The sequence below is a fragment of the Heterocephalus glaber genome, unplaced genomic scaffold (assembly GCF_053883595.1).
Source record: "Heterocephalus glaber isolate CG9 unplaced genomic scaffold, H.glaber_assembly_v1.0 deba00001673, whole genome shotgun sequence".
Taxonomy (NCBI): Eukaryota; Metazoa; Chordata; class Mammalia; order Rodentia; family Bathyergidae; genus Heterocephalus; species Heterocephalus glaber.
Genome location: NW_028258410.1, coordinates 14,772,011 through 14,784,182, shown reverse-complemented (window position 1 = coordinate 14,784,182; position 12,172 = coordinate 14,772,011).

Sequence of the window (12,172 nt, the reverse complement as noted above, 5' to 3'; positions counted from 1 at the left end):
AGATCACCTAGCAAACAGAATTGGTATTTTTCATAAGAGAATTAACTAACCAGGTAAGCTGTAGTTAAATTGAAGTACTTATAACTTTATAAGTTCTTTCTAAACTCATCTGAAAATTATATGAACAGTTTATAAACAGACCGAAAAACTGCAGTTAAAGATAATCCATCACAGTACAAGTACTGAACTACAATATTCACTACCTTATGGAGCAAACTGTCTCTAAATGATTAGTGAGCATTCTTGACTAATGTGCTGATTAGCTATAAATATCTAAAGTCCTGATGTGAGAAGGAAAGTGATGTTATAATCAATGGTATCGGCATCAGTGTGCATAATTTGCAGAAGTGCTCCTTCTTGACACAAACATACTCCAGGTCAGTTAGAAAAACAGAAGTTGCCTTCAGACATCTAAGGTCCAAATTATGTCCTTCACATAAACTCGATGGCTGTGATAGTAGGTAGTTTATTTGTGCAATAACATTCCAATTATTTAAGTCTGTAAAATGGTTCCTCCTACAGATAACGTGGCTACTCATGTGAGATAAAAGCTCAGCACAGGTATACACCAATCATCCGTTCACATTACATATTAAAGAATAAGTTTTTGAACAAATTCTGTTTCAGGTTCAGCCTTGCAGTCTTTTATAGTGAACATGCACTTTTCAATACATAGTCTAGTCACTATGAATATTTTCTCTAATGATAAGAGAATCATATCATAATATACGTAACTTCATAGTTAAATTATGTATGTTGTTTTCTCCTACAAACTTGTTTCAATGAGCTATTTACCAGTGAACTTCAAGAGCTTGATCACTTAAGCAATTAACAATTAGAAAATGGGCAGATAAATGAGCTTCATGGAAATGAAAAGCCTAAAAATTTATTTTCATAGACAGCCAATCAGAGAAAGAATCCCAAGAGAAGCCACCAGGCCTTCTTCCTGTGACTTCACAAATTTGTTTAAAAGCTATGCCTACCCTTTAAAAGACTTGACATTTGACATTTTCCCAGGTTATAAGTAATTTGGGTAATAAAGCTGTAGGGAAATTGAACTTGCCAGCATGTTAATGCATTTGTCTCTGTGAATATAATAAACTACGCTGGGAAAATGGATGATAATCACAGGCACATTTTTGCAATGTATCAGTAAAGTATTTACATTTTTGTTTTTGAACTTTGTTTCCCCCTGTTTGTTATCCTTATATCAAATTTAAAACATTACATAGAATCAAACAAATGTCTTTATGGTATCTTTTATTACAGGCGCCAATTTATGGAGTGAGAGTACTTTGTAGCCATTTCAGTTCACAGGGTTTTTTGTTTGATGGTTTGTTTGTTTGTTCTTTTTTTCTGGCCTGGATTTATTCACTGTCTCTTGGCATTTATGATTTGACATATCATTTATTTGATATATCGTGATATATTTTGTTAAAGATGCATTTTGTGCAAGTCATAGGTCTGGATCACGTTCAGAGGTAAGGTAGTTAAATGTCATATACATGAAGGAAAGACAACATTTTGAAAGCACATTGGTAAAAGCTTCTGTTTTGCCTTAACCTTAATGGAAAACCTAAGTAATATGGGTTCCACAGGAAGAGTAGCCAGCATGCTCACTGTGTGCCTGAACTACCACTGTGGGTCACATGCATGGAGTGGTTTAATCTGCACCACAAACCTAGATGATGAGTAGTATTATTATCATTTTTATAGGTGAGGCACAAGGGATCTGAATAACTTGCCTATGGTTGCAAAGGCAGTTATTGGATCACAGAGTTCAAATCTAAGATGTTGGTGCCAAAATAAGCCCTTTACCTCCCTTATGGTTTATATCAAGACGTCCCAACAAAGCCTCTTTCAATCATAGGTAAGGCTTTTGGGAGGTGATTGGATTGTGGCAGCCACTGATGAGTTTAATCCATTGATGAGTTTATAGCCCAAGGGGATGCTGGGAGGTGAAGCCTGGTCATAGAATGTGGGTTCCTGGGGTGTGGCCTGGAAGGGTCTATATTCCTTCCTTCATCTGTCTCTGTGTCTGTCTCTCTCTCTGTTTCCTGCCACCACACCATGAGCCGCTTCTCCTGTGCGATGCCCCTTTGCCATACTGCCCTGCCTTGGAGCCAGGAGATTATGGACGGAAACCTCTAAAAACCATGAGCCAAAATTTACTCTTCCTTCTTCAAGTTGTGGGTATCCCAGCAAGGAGGAAATGACAACCCCTAAACCATGCTCACTCTTCATTTGAATATCTCATGAATCCAGCACAAAGAGATTTGAGCTCTATCTGTAAAGAGTATTATTATTTTAAATGGAGGCAAATATTGTAAGCAGCTGTTAAGACATGTCAGTCAGAGTAGAGGATAAGTGGTAGCTTGGTATGTTGCTTCCCATTATGATCTACAGTTTGAAATCATTCATAATAAAAATATTGAGAAGCAAAATTACTTTTGCTATGCTTAGTGATGCAGATGTGGACTTGCCAATCATCAATCTGGGGTCTGGATATAGCCAATTTCCAGGCACTGTTACTTCAATGTGACATACTTGCTTCCTGCTATTATCTCCCAAGTGCTGACACTATTACTCATTACAGTTTGTAATTACAGTGTTTATGGAGGAAGTCAAATGAAATATGTGGTATAAAACAAGGACTTGAGATGGTCTACAGACATATTCTTTGAGAATGACAAAGATCTACTTTATTTTTCAGCTGCTCAAATGATAGAGAATGAAGTAGAAATTTCCATAAGCTTCACTCAGGTTAATGGCAGAGCTGGTGCTTCAGACTGGGTCCACTCTCCATATCTGGAGACAGATGAGATAGACTTCTTATATTTATTATCATAAGAAGAGACAGAGATTTTCTTAGCAAAATAATGACTTCAGAGATCAGATCTTTGTGCAGCACTATTTACACTTGTTTTAGAGAACTCTGTCACTGTGGCAAAATACATGAGACAATTTAAAGGAGAAGAGATTATGTGGCTCAAGGTTTCAGAGGTTTCAGTCCATGGTTGGTTGGTCCCATCAGTTTGGGCCGGAGGGGAGACTGAGTATCACAGTGGCAAGCACAGAGCTGTTAACTTGGAGGTGACCAGGAAGGAAGGGGGGGGGGGAGAGTCAGAGAGACAGAGAAAAACAGTCTTTCAATTGTGAGCCCATCACTGGATTAACCAATAAGGAGGTCACAGTATCCACATTTCTGTGGATAAAATGGAAAATGGTGGAAAATGCACCCACATTTTCTTATAGCCCCTCCTCTGAACACTCCTGCCAGTGCCTGGACCAAGCCTATAACCCCTTTAAGATTCACATTGTAACAACAATAGCCAAAATGTGGAAACAAGCTAAATGTCCGTGGAAAAATGAATGATTAATGAAAATGAGGTTGACATCTACATATTAGAGCATAATATTTGCCTTAAGAAAGAAGAAAATTCTGCAACAACGACATATATGAACCTTAAGGACAGTAAACTAAATGAAATAAGCCAGTCTTTCTGTGACAAGTAGTGGCTGATTTCACTGATAAGGGCTGTAAAATAGTCACATTCCTAGAATCAGAATGGAATGTTGGTTGTCATCATCTGGCAGGAGGCAGAAATGAGGAGTTACTGTTCAATAGGCCTGAAGTTTCAGTTAAGCAAGATGAATAAGTTCTAGAGATCATCTGTAACATGTTGACCATAGCGGAGAGTAATGTAGATTAAATCTCAAAAATCTGTTAAGATTGTAGACTTGATGTAAGTTTTCTTATCACAGTAAAATAAAATTTATAAAAATGGAAAAAAAATCAGATCATTGTGTGTTACAACCTCCTTCTGAAGAGCTAAAATAAAAGCAGTTTAGAAATACAGGCAGAAACTTAGCATATGAAAACACTAAAATTTGACTTTTGGCATGAGGAAGACAGTTGAATCTGACATTTTTTTTTCTTTTTAATGTGAAATAATGCAGTGTGAACAGAAATTATCAGCTATACAAATGTGGATATTATGCTATTAAGCTGGATTTGTTATGACCTTAACTGACAAAATAAACAGTTTTGTTGTGAATGAGTCTTAACTAAATGGAGACTGAAAATGCATTAAAGTGAAAACGTTTTAGAAGAATTATAAATCCAAAAGCTGCTTAAAAGTACTTACAAATTTGAGGTTGAAAATAGCAGTTTTCAAATGTGTTCATCCAACTAATACTCCTCCGGATCACCCTGTCCTAAGCACCACTGCCTCCTGTTTTCCTTTTTCTCCTGCTCTTTACAAATTAGGTTAACACGAGGCTTTTCACTCAGTTCCCCGAGTTTGCCATTTGCTTCTTTGATTGGCATTGAGTTCATTTTTAAAGCACATGTTCTTTAGTTCTGAATTTCTAAGATGATGATATGTCGCTCTCCAATCCAAAGGGTCATCTAGTGCTAAACTTCTATGATTATGGATGTTTGGGGCCCATGAATGGTATTTTCTTTTTTCTTTCTTTCTTTCTTTCTTTCTTTCTTTCTTTCTTTCTTTCTTTCTTTCTTTCTTTCTTTCTTTCTTTCTTTCTTTCTTTCTTTCTTTCTTTCTTCTTTCTTTTCTTCCTTCCTTCCTTCTTTCTTTTTTTTTTTAACCGGGGATTGAACTCGGGACCTTGTACTTGTGAGGCAGGGCCTAAATCTAGGCCCTGAATGATATTTTCTTGCCCCCAGTTTTGCTGTAGTTATCACAACATTAGTCATCCTCGCTTGTTCTGGCTCTAAAGAAAAATCCTTCTTCCTGTGGAGTCAATTATCTGTTGTGCTTTTAAAATTATAATTTTTAATATATAATTTATATATGATTATGGTATATAAATTTTGTCTGCCCAGCATCCATCCTGCCACTTTTAACAATCACATCCCAAATAATTTCCTATTGAGGAGAAATCCCCCTTCTCACCCTGGATCTGATTTGACAGGCGGAGTTAGGCACCAAAATTGGGTTTAAACTGAAGCCTTGGTTTAAGATGATTCCATCTTCCCAGCCGTGATCCATCCTGGAGAGTGATTCTTGCTTCCAGAATGTTTGTTGCATCCAGCACGAAGCAGAAACACTCCTCCACTGATGGTACTGGGAGTTATGCGTGCTTTGGTGTTGGAGGAGCAGAGTTGAGGGCTGGTGACTTCACTGGAGCCTCTGCCTCAATCTATGTTGAAGCCAGCACACTCTTGGGAAGGTATAATTGTAAGAAAGAGTCAATGTATTTGCTTTTCTTGTCTAAGCTCATTGAGATATTTTTATAACTCAACTGCAAGAGTCCAGACCAATTCACCCCTACACAGGACTGGTGGGAAATATTTCAGTCACAGAACTTCCTTGACGGCTGTTTAAGACTCTCAGAGCTCTAGTTTCTTAGCCAATGCCTCCTTCTGCAGGGAAATGAGGAGCCCTGCTTGCTGATTCTTCCTAGAGGTAGGACGTCACTACTTGTATCTTCTCACACAAGTTTGGAGCCCAGCAAGTTAGCAAACGCCAGGGTTGGCTGGCACGGTAGAGAGCAAAGGAAGCACCAACATTCTATTGAGAAAATCTTTTCGCTGAGTTCCCTTTGTCTCTAGAATGTTCTTTTTTTTCCCCCCTTAAGGCTTTCAGTTGATTAGATGAAGCCCACTCAGATGAAGGAGAGTTATTTACTTGACTCAAAATCTGTTGATTTAAATGCTAAGTTTATCTAAAAATATCTTCACAGAAATATCTGGTGTAACATTTGTCCAAATATCTCAGTAGTGTGGCCTAGCCAAACTGGCACACAACATTAAGCCATCACAGTGAACATTATTTAAAAATTAATATTTGATACATGAGAAAGAATAAATACATGTATGGGTGTGTGCATATATGTATGTGTGGAGATACATATAAGATAGATGATGGACAGACAGACAGATATGCTCCTTACGGGTTAAAAAAAAATAATGCAACAAAACCTGTGGACTCACTGTCTAATTTGAGCACTATCACACAGTAAATGTTGGTCAATACATCAGGCTCCTTCCCAGTCCTATGCTCCTGTTTCTGCTCCATATTTATTACTCTCATGTTTTTAAAAAGGCATTTCTAGCACATATATAGCTAAAGTAACTTGTTTGGTGTTGAGCTAGGAAAGTGGTCTTTCTCCTATGCTATCATCTGTAACTTGCTTCTTTTCACTCCTTTACTCTCTAAGATCCATCTATATTGAAGTCTGTAGCTGTCGCTCATTTGTTTACATAGGTGTGTGAAAGCCCATTGGGGAATTATTGAATGTCATTTCTGTCCAGTGTCTTTCCAGTGGATATTAGAATTATTTATACCTTTCTGCTTTATGGGAAATGCTGTTGCAAATATGTTTATGCTGGTAAGTATGGAGGATTTTCTGGAGCAGTGGCCTCAGTGTTGGAGTCCCTGGAGTGACAACAGCAGCATTAATATCACCACATAATATTTTCAGTGCTATGTTCTGAATGTTTGTTTCTCTAATTCATATATTCAAATTGTAACTCCCATGGTGACGGTGTTAGGAGATGTAGCCCCTAGAAGATGATTACCAGGGGGTACAGCCTTTATGAATGAGATTAGTGTTCCCACAGAAGAAACCCAAAGAGCCACATTCCCCCTTCTACATTGCTAGAAGGAGCATTCCAAATGGACTAAGAAATAGAAATTCTCAAGCTCTAAATCAGACCTACTACAGGAGAAACTCTAGGGCTGAGGTCTGTAGGTGATCCTTGTGTTCTCTCAAGTACAAGAATCACTCATCTAGGTATATAAGAGGAATTGGCTTGTTTATTCTTGCCTCAGTTTACCTTACTCATTAAGTCTTTTTTCTAAGACTATCCTTCAGTTCTACATCGCTTTACCTCCACAGTTTCATCTTTCATCTCACTACTTTAAGCCTGAAAAAATAGTGTTCTAAATAATTAATTTATTATATTTTAATCTCTAAATCCTAATTATAGACTTGAAAATTTTTATCTCCGGGATTAATTTTACTTTGTGCTATTGCTTTTACCTTTTTACATTTCTTAATGTCAATATTTCAGGTTTTATCTCATATTTATTTTAATTTCTAATCTTCAATCTGCTGTCACCTTTTTGAGCACCTATTATTTATATATTTTTCATCTCAGCCCATATTTTCCCCATGTCCTCACTTTTTAATAGATTTAATTATTATTCTTGGCAAGAAATGAGCCTGGAAATTTGTGAACAGAAAAATCTCACATTACAACTGCAAAATAATTTAGATGCTTTTACCCGAAACTGGTTTAGCACATACTTCTCGCCTCCTGAAAAGCTCATGGCCAAAACATAGACAAGGGGCTGTGATAAGATGCCATCCCCTGGCCTTTGTACCACATGGCCTACTGTGTGATTGGTTTCTACTGGAACAATGTTTGTTGTTAATAGCTCAGATTTATTTCCTCTGGATAGGAATTTCTTTTCAGTTCAGCTGATTTGACACAGAAAAGTGGTAGAATCCTTAGCACTCACAGTAAGCAAAGTAAGCCAGGACTTTGGCCCTGGGATCTTCACTCTGGCCATATACCAAATGAACTGTGATATCAGAGGGAATATCTCTCGTGCATGAAGAGCTTCCTAGCAGAAGCAATAGATGCACATTTTTGAAAACTGTAGATAGCCATAGCCCTAAAATTTACCATTCTGTTCGGAAAATGAAATATAGACCTGCAGGACCAGTCTTTGCATGTAAGAATCCCATTGGTCTTTGTTGATACAAACAACCATAAAGGACTAAACACAAGATGAGAGTGAGCTGGGTGTGGAGTTACATGCCCATAATCCCAGCATTCTGGAAAGTCCCGGCAAGAGAACCTCAAATTCAAGCCCAGCCTGGGCTGTTTCATAACTTAGTAAGATCCTCTCTCTCAATTATTTTTTTTAAATGTTAGAGGATGTAGCTCAGTGTGCAGTACTGTGAGAAAGCAATGTGCTAGACATTGGAGGCAGAGTAGTGAAGGAAGGGGCTGAAGGCTCCAGAGCCCTGGAACAGAACCTACCAGCTTTGGGATCTTGGGCAGGGGTCAGAATGAGCCCTGAATCCTATTAGCTGGATGGCTTTGAGTAAGTTACTTACTATCTCTGTGCCTGTTTAGTCATGGATAAAATGAAAACAATAATATAATTGTTCCAAAGACAAAATGAGTCCTAATATGTAAAATGCTTAACATGATCAACATGTAAGTACTATATAACATGTGCTACTGTTATTTTTGTTATATAATTTACATTTTATACACATATTATATTATTTCCTTAAAATTTAGGTGTTTCTATCTAGCTTTTGAAGAATCTGTATTTTTAGCAAAAGCTTTAATTTATTTTAATATTACATTTTATATTTAATGAGAAAATATTTTGATTTCTCTAGAAAAAAAGCTTTGTAATAATCCATTAAATATTAATGTAGCTTTTTATTTATTTGCATACATTATGAAGAACTGCAAACCTCCAGAAGTTATAGCTTAGTTTACTGCTAAGCAAAGAGCAAACACACACACACACACACACACACACACACACACACACACCCCAGAGTAACTTATGATTGGATGGGGTTCTTTTCCAATTTAGGTATTAACACAAAAGAAAAACATGAAGTTGGAGTTTAACTTTCAGTTTTCAAAGGATTTTTCTATGAATGACTTGAAGTCCTTTAAAGAATGCATACTGTAATGAGTTACACACATTTGTGTTAGGAAATAGATTCATAAATAAATAATTCAAACCAATGAAAGAGTATGACTCGATGTGCATCATAAACAGACTAGTAAGTGGTTGTTCTCCTAGAATTAAAATTAAGGGATGAGCTGTACCTTTAAGACTTGGACTTCTTTGGTCTACTGAAAACATAAAAAATATTTTAAAGTCATGTCTTTGGAAAAAAATTTACCCATCTTTCTTGAAATTCTCAAGATATACTCAAGATAGTCAGCAAGTGTGGGCTGTGGAGATGACCCACTTAAGGAGTGTTTGAAGATGCTTGAGAATCGGGGAAATATGAGATTTAAGTGTCTTGGCTGCAGCACATTGCTATGAAGAGTTCATTCTAAAAGCATGTGCCAGCCTGCACCTCAGAGGCAGAAAGGGGCCAGCTTTTGACTTTGAACTACTGTCAGTTCACACCATGGCTCTTTCCCATGAGTTTTAGGGCTGGAAATGGGAATGGGAAAGCAGTTTCATCTCTCATGCCAACTATGATCAGTTGATGATGGGTGGCTGCCTGGACGGTGTTAAAAAGGATCAGAAGTTAATTCCCAGCTCAGAGAGTCCTGTAATCAATTAGTTATGTCTGGCATTGAGAGTGGAAAGGACAGTCTTCCGCTCATCAGGTACTGGCCACCTCAGGCTGGAAATACTCGTGGGAAAGCAAAGTTCTCTTTGTTCAACTCTGATGTCACTCTGTAAGCCTGGATTAATTTTGTGTATTGGCTCCTATAATTAAAGTGCCACACATTTTAGCAGATTTTTTGAGATAGTCCAAAACAAATAGCAATATTATTCTTATTTCCTATATAATATAATCTAAGTAAGAAATATACAGGTCTGACTCAGTTTTGTTTCTCCATTAGTGTAATACCTGGCATATATGAACAGGTCATAAATTCCAGTTGATCATATATTTATTAACTTTTTATGGAGCACCTTCTATGTGATAAGAGGTGTCCTCGGACTTCTTAATGAATGAAGGACAAATGTTATCTACCTTAATAAAGCTTTGCGTCAGTAAGAAGCATAGTACCGAATATATTAATGCACCAACTGTGGTAAGCACTACTAGGTCAAGATAATGAGTTCAGCAAGAAAGAATAATAGGTGATCTGCAGGAAGACTAGAATTTGTGGAATCATCTCTCAACAAGAAACTTTTAATTTAAAATTAAAGGATCAGTAAGAATTCTCCTGTGAAATATCGTAGTATTGCTTGGAAGTACATTAAAAAAAAAGAAATAACATGTCCAAAATGTGGGCATGGATGGGAAAGAGTCTGGCTTAGGCTAAGAGCATGGCTTGATTGAAGTCTAGAGAGGAAAAGGAGTATAGTTTAGGATAAAATTGGAGAGATAGAAAGGACCAAGCTCTGTTGGGCATGGTGCACTTCAGAAGCAATAGGAAATGAATAAAGATCTGAAAGTGGGTTATAATGTGGAATCTATTTGACCTTCTTAAAAGTCACTTCGGATGCTGGTAGAAGATGCAACAGGAAGAGTCTGTGGGGATTCTGGACCTAGGATTCATGGATATGGCTATTCTCCAGTGCATGGCAATTAACACATAGTGACTGCCCTTTTAGAAAAGGAAAAGCTTGGGCTGGGGATTTAGCTCAGTGGTTCCATCACCTGCCTCGCAAGCACAAGGTTCTGAGTTTCATCCCCAGTACTGCAAAAAAAAAAAAAAAAAAAAAAAAAAAAAAGGAAAAGGAAAAGCTTGTAAGAGTTCCTGTCTATACTTTTGGACTAGGGTAGTGACCACAGATAGAGAGAGAAGTAACTGCATTACTTTACACTTGACCTAGCTCACTCCCCAAAATGCCCTGCCTTGCTCCAAGAGGAATGTGTCTGGAATCACTGTATCAGTATTTTCCTTTGAATAAACCCCTTTCTAAACTGAACATGGTTAAAAGGGAAGTGTGCTTCCCATACCTCCAAGAAATATGCCCAAGCTAAGGTGGGGGAAATTGCCTTGACCATTTACTTTCACTTGTAAACTTGATTTAGGAATGACCATGGCCCTGTGCATTCTCGAAGGGATTGGGAAGACAAGCTTAGTGTATATGGTGGAAGTCTCCAGAGGCGAGGGAATATTTGAGTTGGTTCCATATGTAATGTCCATTGCCTATCTTAACACGATTCTTCTACTACAGGCTTAGCTGAACCCTTTGCCTTTTTCTCAGGCATTTCCCAGTTAGTGAAACAGTGAGCAGCTTAGAGCATGCATTTGAGCTGTCCTTGTGTGAAACGAGAAAATAACCTCCAAGCCCAAGTCCCGTGGCAGACTTTCTGTGAAGGTTGGCCCACATTTCATCAATCCAGCTTAATAATGTTGTTACATTTTGTTAAGGGAACATTATGTTAATTAAATCAGCAAGAAGATATTGGGTGGCTAAATTGCAATCATTTGGTCTTTGATCAAGACATAGACTTTCTCAAGTAAGCTGGTTAGAGGATAGGACTTTTGTTGTTCTCATTGCCAGCAGCAAGAAAAATCCATTTGTCTCCAACCCAGAGATGTTTAAATACATCTTAATAGTCTTAATTACTCGGAGAGTTTTATTCTCAAGACTTAGCTCCACTTAAAGGGTTGAGCACTTCTGGAGAGAAGGAAGTCTGGCTGAATACAGACAGCTAGGATCAATGGTATTTATGTTTTATTAACGAGTTGTTTTCTTTCAGTCTTGAAGTAAGGAATAGTGCAGATGTGTTATAAAGCAGCTTGACAATGTGAAAGATTAACTCTTGGAAAAGAACACAATTCCCACCATAGGACTTTCAGTCCCCCATATGCCATTGTCATAGCAATGTTGGGAGTGATTTCTTGTGTTTTCTTCCAGACTTTCTACACCTGGCTAACTCTGGTGAGGGCTCATTCTTTGCTTTGTGAATAGTACCTTCTATGTGTACCTACATGGCAGAAGAGGTGAGCAAGCTCCCCTAGGTCTCTTTAAGAAGAGCACTAACCCCATGCCTGAGGGCTTAGTCTGTCATAACTTCACCACCTCCTAAAGGCTTTACCTCTTAATATCATTGCAATGAAAATTAAGCTTCCACATACAGATTTTGAAGGCACACTGGCATTCAGACCCTAGGGACAGCTGTCATTTTTTTCTGAAATGGCGACTTCTTACAGTTATTGTTGTGCATGATTCTTAATACTGCCAATATTCATGTCCTGTCTTACTTTTCTTGTTGCTAAAATAAAATATCAGATACCAAAACTTAAAAGAGGAAAGGGTTATTTCAGCTCACAGTTTGTAGAAGTTTCAGTCCATACTTGGCTGGTTGCAAAGCAGGACAGCATGGCAAAAAAGCATCACAGAGGAGAAACAGTTCATGGTGTGGCAGGCAGGAAGACAACAAGCAGCCAAAGCAGTGAGCAGCAGCAGCAAGCCTGCTTTCTTTCTATCCCTTTACATTCCATCCAGCTAAAAGCCTATTG